The following is a 12,818-nucleotide window of genomic DNA, read 5'->3' on the forward strand; positions in this document are numbered from 1 at the left end:
TGATGACAGCATCAGAGCCTTGTTGATCTCTGTGTTTGAGGTGATCAGCTATCTACTGCGAGAGCTACTCAGGGGACCAGTAAAGCATGCCAACTCTGTTCCAGACAAGCCTGCCACCTGGTGCTCCGGCCCAGAATGCATTCCACAGAGCTCTGAAACAGAATGGCATGGCTCCAGAAAGATATGGCATTACAATGTTACAACAACAAGAACATAGCAGGGTTGGGTTGGATAGGCTCACCCCTACCCCCACAGCCTCCCTCCCTCCCCACATTACCATACACCTCTCTTCCCAACCTGACTGACAGCCCCACAGCGTCTTCCCTAATCCACAGCTGGTAGCGTAAGTGGTTGGAAACTAGGTGTGTGTGTGTGTGTGTGTGTGTGTGTGTGTGTGTGTGTGTGTGTGTGTGTGTGTGTGTGTGTGTGTGTGTGTGTGTGTGTGTGTGTGTGTGTGTGTGTGTGTGTGTGTGTGTGTGTGTGTGTGTGTGTGTGTGTGTGTGTGTGTGTGTGTGTGTGTGTGTGTGTGTGTGTGTGTGTGTGTGTGTGTGTGTGTGTGCGCGTGAGTGCATGTATTCTTGGGTTCGTGTCTGCATGCGTGCGTGTGCATTTGTGTGCATGCATTCATGTGTCTGTGTATGCCTGTTTGTGCTTCATGCCTGTCAGGGCTGTGGCCCAGCATCTGTGACTGTGCCCCTAAGGGCCCAGAGGCAGTGCCAGTCACCCTGCAGGGCCGGAGTCTGACGATGTGATGACACATAGCGACGCCCTGCTATGTGCGTCAGCAGCCAAGAACACACACATATCTCCTCCTCACTCTCTTACTCTTCCCACCCTGGCTTGTCTCCATATTTCTCTCATTGTATTTCTCTCATTCTCTGCCGCTAAATATTAAAAAGCTTTGGAGAAAAACCAATAGTTCAACTCAAAACAACATTTTACTAAATGTTAGGGTTTTACTGCACAAATCCAATCACAAGAGGTAAGACAATCAATACATATCCTTATCAAAAATACAATCAATACATATCCTTATCAAAAAGACTATCAGTACATATCCTTATCAAAAAGACAATCAATACATATCCTTATCAAAAAGACAGTCAATACATATCCTTATTAAAAAGACAGTCAATGCATATCCTTATCAAAAAGACAGTCGATACATATCCTTATCAAAAAGACAGTCGATGCATATCCTTATCGAAAAGACAGTCGATGCATATCCTTATCGAAAAGACAGTCAATGCATATCCTTATGAAAAAGACAGTCAATACTTATCCTTATCAAAGAGACAGTCGATACATATCCTTATGAAAAAGACAGTCTAATGGAAACTAGTTAGGCAGCTCCTCAGAGTCAGTATGTGTGTGTGTATAGTGTGCAGTCGTGCATCAGTGTGTGTGTTAATATGATATACTGTATGTCTGTCTCAGGAAGCTATTATTCAGGACCTAGGAGAGCTCTCTCTCACACACACACGCACGCACGCACGCACGCACGCACACACACACACACACACACACACACACACACACACACACACACACACACACACACACAGCTCCCAGAGGTGAAGGTTGTGAGTGCGAGCCACTTCCTGTCACTGCTCTGTGGAGGTGATTATGGCCTGGCTATCAGCCCTGGGCCAGAGGGATGCTCACTCACTGGATATTTCCATCTACTTTCCTTCGCACAGGAGCAGGGCAGGAAGCTGCCAGCATAAGCACACGCACGCACACATGCACACACACACACGTGTGTGCGTAGACAAGTCTTGGGCGGGCCACTTAGGTCCAAACAGTAGAAAAATGAAAATAATGTTTGGGACAAAAATATATAAACGGATAGAAAGTATGTTGAAGAGATAATGGACAAAGATAATGCAGAAAATTCGGATTAAAACAGCATTGTTCTCTCTCAGCTCCATGGAAAAATGGATAGAATTGCAGGACATTTACTTTAAAACAGCACCCCTGCCAAGACAGGGACCTCTAAAATGTTCTTGCCCAAGGCCAGGACCAAATTCAGCCTGCCAAAAGACCACCACACCCATTACCACAGGCCCACCCCCCCCCCCCCCATCCACACCTACCACCTAAGCCATTTTTTGATCCAGAAGAAACCCTGCCCTTACCCAACAAATACTTCAGAAAACTCTGCCATTTCCTCCACTACCAGCACAATACCATGCCTCCCTTACAGCTGAAAACATCTGCTATCTCCAGTCAATACGTTTGAATAATACAATCATTTGGTGGGTGCTTATATTTGTCTACTGGAAAGATTCGATATCATTCCATACTACATCATGAAGCACCCCGTGAAAAGCCTAAAGCCATGAGTAGCTGTGGCAGTCTATAACTGGATAGTATTGATGAGTATGTGTGGTGTGTTTGAGAGCTGTCCCATATTTGCTTCCCCCAGAAGCATTTGTTGTGGAATCAGCAGTGCGGTGTGACCTTGTGACCTTCGTGTCACAGACATTGCAGGGTATGACAATAACAAGGCGTGCACACACACACACACAGCCTGTACATACACATTTTATACCACAGTAACCGAAGATGGAAAAACCTAACATTATTAATTATTCTACCACAAGGTAGTAGTAGAACAGTATGTGCATGATATTATGGAGAATTGACCAGTTTTGTATTTTTTGTATAGTTGATACTAGTTTGGTTGTGATTTATTGTACAAGGGAACTTAAGATTGTTGTGTCCCGTTTGTGGCAGACCGCATCCAGAATGTGACCTCTATAACAGGTCAGTCTCAACAGATAGAGCCTTGTCACCATCATAACAAGCATACACATAGCACCTGAGAGGATTCTGATTCAATCACTAGCTGTCTGGTGTTCTTGAGCTTTCATGATAGTGAACCAAACAGAATTGTAAAGGTATCTCTCTCTCTCTCTCCACAGAATTGGTGTTTGCAGTTACTGAAGTGTACAAACTATAGACATGGTACAGCGACAGGGCTCCTGAGGCTAATAATTAACCCGTGTGTGTGTGTGTGTGTGTGTGTGTGTGTGTGTGTGTGTGTGTGTGTGTGTGTGTGTGTGTGTGTGTGTGTGTGTGTGTGTGTGTGTGTGTGTGTGTGTGTGTGTGTGTGTGTGTGTGTGTGTGTGTGTGTGTGTGTGTGTGTGTGTGTGTGTGTGTGTGTGTGTGTGTGTGTGTGTGTGTGTGTGTGTGTGTGCGCGCGTAGCTGCACATCATCCATTGCAACAACATTAGCATAAGCTAGACTGCAAGTTGTTCTCAGATATCACCAAAAATACAATAAAAACAGATTTGTTATTCAGTTTATTAATGACTTGTTCCCAGGTCATTGAGATAGCTAAGCAAATACAGAAATGTGTTTTTAATTAGAATGATTTGTCATTTCATTAGGAACCAGACCGTCAAGGATGATTTGAGTCAGATCTCTTGTAAGCCTTTTCCCACAGTCACTAAACGCCAACTCTAACACACATCCACTCAAACAGACAGCGTTCTTCATCTACTGTCATTCATTGGTTCAGCTTGATGACATTTCAGCTCTGTTTTATTTGTTATTAATCTGATTGAAAGTTTGCAGAGAAAGTGTCAGAGACTGTCTGCACGAGATGAATGGGACCCGTACAGGTATTTTATTTTTGCTGCCTCAGATAATGACCCATATCAAACAATTGTCTGATATGTCTTCTCAGAGCGTGGTGGGGTGCACTGTGCCCATTGGCAGCCAGTGATGAACCCAGAACAGGTTCATTAGAGAGCTCTAATGAGTGATCACTCAAATCAAGCGGTAATATACTAGAATCCTTTTGACCAGGTTTACCTAGAATCACCCTGGAATGTCAGAGATACCTATACTGTCACCTGAAGGGTAGAGCAGGGTGTTATGTAACTAATCACGACTGGAGGTTGGATGTTAATGGCTGTCTCTCCTCCCATTACCTGAGGCTAAAGCTTCATGAGTTTGGTAAAGTGTAGGCCTAGTGTGTGTTTGTGTGTATGTGTATGTGTGTGTTTGCCATGGGGGAATGCGTGAGTGACTTCAGTATAATATGAGTGAATAAGACTATGAGAGAGAGCACAATATGACTGTGCATTTAGCATGAGCGTTAGTTTTAGTGTGTGCGTGCGTGCGTGCGTGCGTGCGTGCGTGCGTGTGTGTGTGAGATGGTGCACAGCGGACCAACATCTATTAGTCCCCAACGTACCGATCAGTCTCTTTAGCTCAGCTCACCACAATGGTCACTCCTATTGTCATACACACGCACACACACCCCTTCCCTCTCTAAATCCCTTCAGCCCCAACACGAAGGTCACTTCTATTACCGTTCAACCGTGTCTCCAGGCAAGAGTGAGCAGCACAGGCTCCCAGAGGAATAAATTACAGCGTCAACAAGGAAGTAAAAAACAAAACAGGAGGATCTGCGGCACCAGGAGGATCTGCTGTTCACAACAAAGTGCTTGTGAAAGTATTTCTACTGAACAAAAATATAAATACAACAATTTAAACTAGTTTACTGAGTTACAGTTCACATAAGGAAATCAGTCAAATTAAATAAATTCATTAGGCCCTAGCTGTGGGTCAGCCTGGGAGACAGTTTTTCCCCACAAAAAGGCTTTTTTACAGACAGAAACACTCCTCAGTTTCATCAGCTGGTCTCAGACGATCCCACAGGTGAAGACGCAGGATGTGGAGGTCCTGGGCTGGCGTGGTTACACGTGGTCTGCAGTTGTGAGGCAGGTTGGACATATTGCCAGATTCTCTAAAACAATGTGGAGGCGGCTTAAGGAAGAGAAATTAACATTTAGTTCTCTGGCAACAGCTCTGGTGGACATTCCTGCAGTCAGCATGCCAATTGCACGCTTCCTCAAAACTTGAGAGATCTGTGGCATTGTGTGACAAAACTGCACATTTCAGTATGGCCTTTTATTGTCCCCAGCACCAGGTGCACCTGTGTAATGATCATGCTGTTTAAGCAGTTTCTTGATATGCCAGCACCTGTCAGGTAGATGGATTATCTTAGCAAAGGAGAAATGTTCACGTACAGGGATGTAAACAAATTTAGAGAAATAAGCTTTTTGTGTGTAGGGAAAAATTATGGGATCTTTTATTTCAGCTCATGCAACATGGACCTACACTTTATATGTTGCGTTTATATTTGTGTCCAGTGTAATTAGACGCAATACTTTGTGACCACTGAGACTTGTATGCTCTAGTTGGCTGGCCCTCGCTACATATTCGTCGCCAGACCCACTGGCTACAGGTCATCTACAAGGCCATGCTAGGCAAAGCTCCGCCTTATCTCAGCTCACTGGTCACGATGGCAACACCCATCCGTAGCACGCGCTCCAGCAGGTGTATCTCATTGATCATCCCTAAAGCCAACACCTCATTCGACCGCCTTTCGTTCCAGTACTCTGCTGCCTGTGACTAGAACGAATTGCAAAAATCGCTGAAGTTGGAGACTTTTATCTCCCTCACCAACTTCAAACATCAGATATCTGAGCAGCTAACCGATCGCTGCAGCTGTACATAATCTATGGGTAAATAGCCCACCCATTTTCTCCTACCTCATCCCCACAGTTTTTATTTATTTACTTTTCTGCTCTTTTGCACACCAATATCTCTACCTGTACATGATCATCTGATCATTTATCACTCCAGTGTTAATCTGCAATATTGTAATTATTCGCCTACCTCCTCATGCCTTTTGCACACATTGTATATAGACTCCCCTTTTTTCTCTACTGTGTTATTGACTTGTTAATTGTTTACTCCATGTGTAACTCTGTGTTGTCTGTTCACACTGCTATGCTTTATCTTGGCCAGGTCGCAGTTGCAAATGAGAACCTGTTCTCAACTAGCCTACCTGGTTAAATAAAGGTGAAATAAAAATAAAATAAAAAATTGTGAAGAAATAAAATAACAAACCGTTTTCAGTCAGAAATCCTGAAGGGAAGGAAAATAAATTACCTTTCCTATCTAACTCTCTCATCCTGGCGAGATGCTATTACCATAATATATTATAGAGAGAGAAAGCAATGAAAAAGGCCCAGCAACCCTTACAAACTGGCATCTTTGAAAACCAATTACGCTATATGTTTGCAAATGTCTTCTAAAGGGCATTCTGGACTTTGTTGTCAAAGCAAAGGCTCGTCGTTTTCTTTAAGGAGATAGGGAGAAGAGAGAGAGATGAAGACGGAGAGAGAGAAGAAGAGCGAGTCAGAGAGAGCGAGAACTGGAGAGAGAGAGCGGTGTGAGAGAGACAATAAGAGTCTGATCCATTCTCTGAAACTCTGGTGGAGAGATATCTGGAGTAGGGGATTTATTTACAGCCTTGGGTAACAACACAAACACATCTCACTGCTGCATCCACCTAACCGATTGGCTGAGAACTGCCATCAATAATCCACAGCCTATTATTCACAGCAGCATAATGTAAAAGATGCTTGACTCATCGCTGTGCAGAGGAGTCCAGCATGAAGGAGAAAATTAAAACCACACAAGAAGATACCTATAGATATAGAAACATATTTATACAGATGTAGGGTCTTAATTTGAGCCAGGCTCCCACAGCAGGACAATCTTGCAGCAACAGGAAATATGAATTATTATGTGGATTCTAATTAATGGCCATTTTTGTTACGATTTAAACATTTTTCGTAAGGGATTTCAAAGTGGAAATTACAAACTTTAGAAGCCTTTTTAAACCTCAAACACATTACAAGTTTAAAATGTTCTGTGTTGGAAAGTTATCCTGCAACAGGGTGATCAAATTAAGATCCTACATCTGTAGGACCAGAGGGGACCATCAGCAGCTCTTTCCTTCTCCGCATCAGAGAACATGATGTGAGGAAAGAACTCTGATTCTGTTGCCCAGACAAACACAGATTTCTCCTCAATATCCCAAATCTGCCCCCATTGGTAGAGTAAACACAACGCAGTCTCCTTGCTCTGTCCAAACCCAGCCTTCTATAGTACCTGGTGTAGAAGAGGCAGCAATGAGACAGTGATGGCACCATTGTCCTCTAACAGGGACACTTAGAGTAAATATCAACAGTGGATTTAATCCAGCAGGCATCTGCAGCCTAGAGGAAGAGAGACAGAGAGACAGAGAGAGAGACAGAGGGGGAGACAGAGACAGAGAGAGAGAGAGAGAGAGAGAGAGAGAGAGAGAGAGAGAGAGAGAGAGAGAGAGAGAGAGAGAGAGAGAGAGAGAGAGAGAGAGAGAGAGAGAGAGAGAGAGAGAGAGAGAGAGAGAGAGAGAGAGAGAGAGAGAGAGAGAGAGAGAGAGAGAGAGAGAGAGAGAGAGAGAGAGAGAGAGAGAGAGAGAGAGAGAGAGAGAGAGAGAGAGAGAGAGAGAGAAGTGACATAGGCAGTGAATGGGAGGACCTAAACCCTTGGCACAAGGCAGGACAAAACCTTTCCGGACCTCAGTCAGTGTCAGAGATGAAACAGGGATTATAGATTTTATCGATCTCATTCATTCACAATGCCTTTGAGTTTTCTAAAATGGTCTCAACAGCTCCCCTAAAGAGTAGAAAACTTACCCAGTCACTGAAGATGGCCACACAGGAATTATATTACAGTGTAGCCATTTTCACATATACAGTATATCGTAACCTTTGAGGTGCTAACTCGGATGGAACTTTGTTGTGTTTGGTCAAACCAGTCTTTAAAACTGCACATTGATAGTGACTCCTGTACATGGCTATTGCATTGTAACCACAAGGCTTCAAAACAAAAAGCCCAAGTCTCCGGGTGTATCCTCGCTGGCTAACTCAATAAAGTGGAGACGGAGGAATGTTAATGCTTTTCTGCTGCAAACCATCAGCACTTTTTCTGTTCCCGCCACCCCATAAATGTTGTTCAGAGAGCAACCGTCTGATACAGCACTCTTAACACAGTGTCTTGTTACCCAGATACTGTTTCAGCTAATCTCCTTCAACTTTGGCCAACCTTGCAGCAGACAGGATCACAGGGTAGGGGGTCGAAAACACACACAGAGTACTTAGTCTAAGTAAACTATCCATGCGGCGCAAAAGACCATACTTGTAGCTGGGCACATAAAATTGATATGCCCATATAAAGTAGAAACGACGGGTTGCATAACCGCTAACCTCAAATTTAGATTCCTTACGATGTTGTCAGGAAACTTGGGATCTTCAGAGAGGAACTGACCGGTCAGGGTGTCACCCCCAGCTCCAGTTTTTCCCCATTAATCAGCTATTTTCTTCCGCTACTTCCTTGTTTCGGACATTCCATTAATAGCCAACTTCGTCCCTTCCATTAAGGAGGAAACTTTCCATTGGTGTTGCATTTCCGAGCCCTTTCAGCATCCTGGCTGTAATAGTGTATGGGGCAGAGGACACGCTAGGCTAGGGTCTAGCCAACACATTGCCTTTCAGAGACTCCCCTTCTGGTCCAAGGTGTTCTCTCACCCCAGCTAAAGCTGCTATCAGACACTAAAACCTACACAGTTGGGTCGTTCCTTTTGAGTAGTGTAACTACTTTTAAAATGTTTATTTCACCTTATTGTAATATTGGCATAAAGAGCACATGTTCCCGTGGATAAAAAACACTTTTTCCCCATCTCAAGCAACAACAAAAAAAAGACTTGAATGAGTCCCAAATAAAGTAACAGGGTTGATGACTTCATCTTACACCAGCCATACATTTCCTTGTAACAGGAAAAATGGAAGCTTGTTGTGTGCAACAGGGAGGGGCAATTGAATGCAAACTTCCCCCAAAAAATATTTATATATATTTTTTTACATAATGATAGCCTGTCTATCTATGAGTAGACCTGTTCTGCTCGATCCGCTCAGTTGACTAAAATGACTAATAACAGGAAATAAATAATAACTTTTAGAAATGACTTTACCATGATGGTGAAAACATTTTGGGGTTAAGTGGGTTCAAATCTTCCTATGAGTCACAGAGGGTACAATGAGACACATCAAAATGCTGAATTATGGCACTTTGTCTTTATTTATATAACAAATCGGATTTATTAGAATTTCCACGTGGTCTATAGCACTTTGTTTAATATAACAGGCTTTTAAAATGCAACATTTGTGCACAAATATTGACTTAAAATATCAAAAGGGGTGCAATTTTGTGAAACGACCCACTTACATTCTCAACAGGAACGTGTTGCAGCAATCAAAGGACAAAGCAAATAACCTTGTACAAGAAAACAGAGAAAACACGTCAGTCTCCTGAACTCTCCCTGTCAACTGCAATGCCATGTCAGTCAGTCCCCGTCGCCCTGGTTATGAATCATACTCAGACTCCTCCACTGTACCTTGACATTTCCAAGCTGACGATCAATACTATCGATTGTGAAAAGGCCCTGAGCAGTGAAGGTCTATAGGAAAAGGTCTGTGGCACACAGGTGGAAGGGATTCCATCCTTACAGCCATTTAGTATTAGTCTTGGAGGTGCTCTGGTTGAAACAGCCTTCAGCTCTACAAGTGGCTGTGTCTCACCCCAAGTCCTGGAAACAGTCTGGAGCCTCAACGGCGAGGACATTCAGAGATAAATCACGTAGTTAGAACTTGGAACTGAGAGGGCCAACAATGACACTCCAAATTCCATTGCAGTCCACTGGGGCTTTAGGACTGACTGATTTTCCATCCCCACTCCCCAGACAGACTTAACTATTAATAGAAACAGGCTAATAACACTACGTAGCTATAAATAGTCATGATTCATTACGGAGGGCTTTCCATCAAGGTAATCTTATCACAGAAACTTGAATTGATTCTGGCCCGGGTCCACAAACAGAAACTACGCTTCACTCGTCGTGGCCAACAAGGGTCAAGCATTTTGAGGGCAAGGCAAATCAGGAAGAAAAACAGACAGGGAAACATCCAGGTTCTGTTGGACTGATTTCATCCTGGTAGATCAGTCAGCAGAAGCAGAGGTACTGAATGGTGTCTCCTTGTCAGGCTGGTGTTAAGGTTCAGCATGGCTCATTATATAGAGGGAAATGGAATGGTGATGCGTATACTGGTTGTCATGGCAGCACATGTATGTTTTATGCATATTGACGTCCCTCAAGTCATGTGATCCCACTCTCCGTAGGGAAGACCTTTAAACAAGTTAACATTCTCAAGAATGCAGGCCCAGACGGATTCCCAGGATACGTACTGAGAGCATGCGCTGACCAGCTGGCAAGTGTCTTCGCTGACATTTTCAACCTCTCCCTGACCCAGTTGGTAATACCTACAGTTTTAAAGCAGACCACCATGTGCCCAAGAATGCCAAGGTAACCTGTGTAAATGACTATCGCCCCATAGCAATCACATCTGTAGCCATGAAATGCTTTTAATGGCTCACATCAACACCATCATCCCAGACACACTGGACCCACTCTAATTCACATAACCCCGCCAACAGATCCACAGACGACGCAACCTTTTTTGCACTCCAGACTTCCCTTTACCACCTGGACAAAAGGAACACCTACGTGAGATTGCAGTTCATCGACTACAGCTCAGCGTTCAACACCATAAACTAAGGACCCTGGGATTAAACACCTCCCTGTGCAACTGGATCCTGGACTTCCTGACTGGCCGCCCCCAGGTGGTAAGGGTAGGCAACAACACATCCGCCACGCGGACCCTCAACACGGGGGGCCCCTCATGGGTGCGTGCTTAGTTTGCCGACAACATGAAAGTGGTAGGCCTGATCACCGATGAGACAGCCTACAGGGAGGAGGTCAGAGACCTGGCAGTGCGGTGCCAGTACAACAACCTCTCGTTCAACATCAGAAAGACACGGGAGTTTATCGTGGATTAGAGGAAACGGAGGACCCGAGGACGCCTCCATTCACATCGACCGGGCTGTAGAGAAGCGGGTCAAGAACTGCAAGATCCTTGGTGTCCACATCACTAAGGACCTGTCATGATCCAAAACACACCAACACAGTCATGAAGAGGGCATGACAACGCCTCTTCCCCATCAGGAGGCTGAAAAGGTTTGGCATGGGCCCTCAGATCCTCAAAACGTTCTACAGCTGCACCATTGAGAGCATCTTGACTGGCTGCATCACCACCTGGTATGTCAACTGCTTGGAATCTGACCGCAAGGCGCTACAGAGGATAGAGCATATGGCCCAGTACATTGCCCTTCTTTTTGTTGCACTTACTCTCTTGCACTGGCTCTCTCTTGCACTGGCTCTCTCTTGCACTGGCTCTCTCTTGCACTGGCTCTCTCTTGCACTGGCTCTCTCTTGCACTGGCTCTCTCTTGCACTGGCTCTCTCTTGCATTGGCTCTCTCTTGCACTGGCTCTCTCTTGCACTGGCTCTCTCTTGCACTGGCTCTCTTAATCTCACACATACTAAAGTGACACTCCCAAATACACACACACACACTACATACGCTCACACACACAAAAATGCATGCATATAGAAACCACACACACACGCACACACACACACTACATACGCGCACACACACACACTACATACGCTCACACACACTCACACACACACAAATGCATGTGTATTGATGCCACGCTCACACACACACACACACACACACGCACGCACGCACACACACACACACGGTGCTCCAGCTCTGTTTATTAGCTATCCTGATTACCTAGTCACTGTTACCTCTACATAATACCTCAATTACCTAATACCCCAGCACATTGACTGGGTACTCCCTGTATATAGCCTTATTACTTTGTGTTCATATTTTGTGTTACTATATCCTTTTCTATTTGCAAATTTTCTTACTTTTTAACTCTTAATTGTTGGGAAAGTGCTAGCAAGCATTTCACGGTAAAGTCCACACCTGTTGTATCCGACGCATGTGACTGGGATGGGTGATAGATCACCTTTAGCCTGCCGCTGTACTGGAGGAATGGCTTCTGTATGCATCTGTCACACAGCATAAGGCTCAAAGAAGAGGGGTGGTCAACCAGCTAATGTCTCCCCTCTGACTGACGCAGGCTGGGGTATGGGGCTGGGTTGGGGCAAGGATGGAGCTGGGGTTAGGGCAGGGTAAGAGGATGGAGTGGGGGTTGGGACAGGGGCAGGGACTGTTGACTGGGGCAGGGGCTGGGGCTGGGACTGTGGACTGGGGCTGGGATTGTTGACTGGGGCAGAAAGACTGGTCTAGTGCAGTTCCTCTGGTTTGTTCACATGACCTCAGCTCCAGACACAAAAGCACTGAGGGGCCCACACACACCACAACAGGACCAAGAGTTCTGGATAAGAAAGCCTGAGGAAGTATGTCCATATTCAGCGGTAAAGCAGAGGGAGTGGACTGGACTCTTTCTTAGTCTTCATTATTTTCATCTCACAAACAACAAGAAGTATGTCAGTTCATGTACAAGGGGGAGCAGAGGTCAAGGTCTAGATGACCATTGTCCTCAGATGCTGAGATTCAGAGAGCCCTTCCCTAATGGACAGCAGATAGAACTTCAGACAAGTCATATGGCTCTGTGGACATCCCTTAGGACTCCTCAGCCACATAGCAAAACCACTGCTTGCCAAGATGGTGATCAGAAGAATGTATCGCAAGAGCCACAAAACAGTGGACGACCACTGGTCTGACCTTTAGCTGGGAACTGGATGACATAACAGGCCTGACAGGCCGAGCCCAGGTAATGGTGGTTTATGAGGACAGTGTGGGGTACGAGGACAGCCCGAGAGACATGATACCCATCAGCAGACCAGATAAATGGAGAAAATGGCTGCCAGCATCCACAGAGTGGAGTGCAGTAGGTCAGAGAGATATTTGCTGTGTTTGTTTGCCAAGGACAAATTGCCCTCAATAAGACATTTATTTAATTTATTC

The 12,818-nt window shown here is 44.9% G+C and overlaps 1 protein-coding gene across 3 annotated transcripts in view; it reads right to left on the reverse strand.

The window, feature by feature from the left end:
• The window catches only part of LOC123990795 (calcipressin-2-like), a 141,175-nt gene that overhangs the window by 123,949 nt on the left and 4,408 nt on the right, over positions 1-12,818 (reverse strand). The gene's annotated exons all lie outside the window — the stretch shown is intronic.

This window comes from Oncorhynchus gorbuscha, linkage group LG12 (genome assembly GCF_021184085.1).
Source record: "Oncorhynchus gorbuscha isolate QuinsamMale2020 ecotype Even-year linkage group LG12, OgorEven_v1.0, whole genome shotgun sequence".
NCBI lineage: Eukaryota > Metazoa > Chordata > Actinopteri > Salmoniformes > Salmonidae > Oncorhynchus > Oncorhynchus gorbuscha.